Raw genomic sequence first — 2,728 nt, 5'->3', positions numbered from 1 at the left:
AAATTAAGGTATAGAACTTTTACTTAGCACAGGGGATCGCAGAAACAATGGGCATCTGTGGTCAAAAAGTTTGGAAAAAGTGGGCGGCCACGGGGTTTGTAATAAGTTTAATGTACAAATACATATTATAAGAACTTCTACCGATAGTGTGAAAATATAAGTAAAACATAATTGTCAAAATCAGATCAGTTAATTCCTTTCACTAGATTTTGTACACTGAATCCGTCCATCTGACTTCATATCATATCAATATATTTTTATATCAATATATCTGAATGGAACTAAAAAAGTAAGCATGCTAACTAAAGCATAAGCTTATACTATATATCTCAATATGCCTATAATTTCGCCAAATAATGATCATTCAGACAGCCTAGTGTTTAATGTTTGGCTGCTTTTATTTTTACTTTTAATACTTATCTTTTTCTATTGGTTTTGTTATATGTACTTTGTCTAACATTTCTTTCTTGAACTGTCTGCTGTTCTTCGATTTTGTTTTTTGCACAGCTCTACATACTTACTGCCTAATTGCCTGCATGCAGGCAATTTCGTTGACTGAAAGTTAATACATACGTTTGTATACTCTATGTAGTATATAAGTAATATACAGGCGATCATACAACAAATCTAGTTTTACATTGCTTTTGGTAAAAACTAATTTGTAGAGGTAGCAAGCTTCCAGTAGCCGTGATCGTCTAGTGGTTAGGACCCTACGTTGTGGCCGTAGTAACCCAGGTTCGAATCCTGGTCACGGCAATGCTTCCTCGAAGCATTATCATGGATGGAGGTCAATTTTTTTATTAGTTTTTTACTGCGAGCTTAGTTTAAATACATCGCAGCTTATGAAAACCAGGTATTTGGAGATTATGTTCTTGTATGACTGACTTAATCAAGTCTGATTTTTTTGTACGACAATTTTTATACTCTCGCAACAATGTTGCTAACGAGAGTATTATAGTTTTGTTCACATAACGGTTGTTTGTAAGTCCTAAAACTAAAAGAGTCAGATACAGGGTTATATATACCAAAGTGATCAGGGCGACGAGTAGAGTCGAAATCCGGATGTCTGTCTGTCCGTCCGTCCGTCTGTCCGTCCGTCCGTGCAAGCTGTAACTTGAGTAAAAATTGAGATATCATGATGAAACTTGGTACACGTATTCCTTGGCTCCATAAGAAGGTTAAGTTCGAAGATGAGCAAAATCGGCTAACTGCCACGCCCACAAAATGGCGGAAACCGAAAACCTATAAAGTGTCATAACTAAGCCATAAATAAAGATATTAAAGTGAAATTTGGCACAAAGGATCGCATTAGGGAGGGGCATATTTGGACCCAATTGTTTTGGAAAAGTGGGCGTGGCCCCGCCCCCTACTAAGTTTTTTGTACATATCTCGGAAACTATTATAGCTATGTCAACCAAACTCTACAGAGTCGTTTTCTTCAGGTATTTCCATATACAGTTCAAAAATGGAAGAAATCGGATAATAACCACGCCCACCTCCCATACAAAGGTTATGTTCAAAATCACTAAAAGTGCGTTAACCGACTAACAAAAAACGTCAGAAACACTAAATTTTACGGAAGAAGTGGCAGAAGGAAGCTGCCCCCAGGCTTTTTTAAAAATTGAAAATGGGCGTGGCGCCGCCCACTTATGGACCAAAAACCATATCTCAGGAACTACTAGACCGATTTCAATGAAATTCGGTATATAATATTTTCTTAACACCCTGATGACATGTACGAAATATGGGTGAAATCGGTTCGCAACCACGCCTTCTTCCAATATAAAGCTATTTTGAATTCCATCTGATGCCTTCTCTGTATAATACGAGTATAAACATTAGGAACCAATGATGATAGCGGAATAAAACTTTACAAAAATACGGTTTTTGAAAAATATGTAAATGACGTATTATGAAATCTCGATTATCACTTTACCATGCGAGAGTATAAAATGTTCGGTGACACCCGAACTTAGCCCTTCCTTACTTGTTAATATTTGTAATTAATATTTTGCGGTTTGTTCGAATATTCTAATTTATATACATTAAGAGAAAATATATCAACACTTTTATAAAAAAGGGTCATAAAATAAATATTGGAAGACATAAGTTATTATTATTCCTTTAAAGAGCAAAAATGGGTGATTTTTTCCTTAATAAAGGATTTGTGCCTTGAATGATTTTTCTACTAAGTGTTTTTGAAACTTCATTCTTAAAATGGACTTTAAAGGTCGGCAAATTTAGTCATTTACAATATTTACAAGAAATTGATATTCAGAATAGATTTTTCGTAAATGCCTCTCTCCGGAGATCACGTCTCACATAAGATCACTTAACACCATTATAGGATCACTTAACATATCAATAAAATAGATGTTTAATTCCATTTCCATGAATTTCAATGGTGATTTCGGCTGATTTTTAATGAATTCACCACAGTTTCGATGAAATTTCCGGTGATCACGGATTTTGATTGACCCACATATTGATCGTCATTTATATCTTCACGACCACTTTGAAAACGTTGAAACCACTCGTGCACTCTGCTACGGAATAGGCAATCATCGCCACTAACTTGTTTCATCAATTGAAACTTTTCGGTAAAAGTCTTACCAATTTTAATACAAAATTTTGTTCGAAGCTCATTTTCGCACCGATAACACATACTGACAATTAAAACGCAATAACTACACTTCCAATTGATGAAATTTCATGAAATTCTCACTGG

At 35.1% G+C, this 2,728-nt stretch overlaps 1 non-coding gene across 1 annotated transcript; it reads left to right on the top strand.

The window, feature by feature from the left end:
• The first annotated feature begins 684 nt into the window (after nucleotides 1–684).
• Trnah-gug (transfer RNA histidin (anticodon GUG)) lies at nucleotides 685–756 on the top strand. Its single transcript has one exon. It is a non-coding gene; the product is annotated as a tRNA-His (tRNA).
• Nucleotides 757–2,728: the final 1,972 nt, after the last annotated feature.

This window comes from Bactrocera neohumeralis, chromosome 5 (assembly GCF_024586455.1).
Source record: "Bactrocera neohumeralis isolate Rockhampton chromosome 5, APGP_CSIRO_Bneo_wtdbg2-racon-allhic-juicebox.fasta_v2, whole genome shotgun sequence".
Taxonomy (NCBI): Eukaryota; Metazoa; Arthropoda; class Insecta; order Diptera; family Tephritidae; genus Bactrocera; species Bactrocera neohumeralis.
This window is presented reverse-complemented; position numbering and strand designations above follow the sequence as displayed.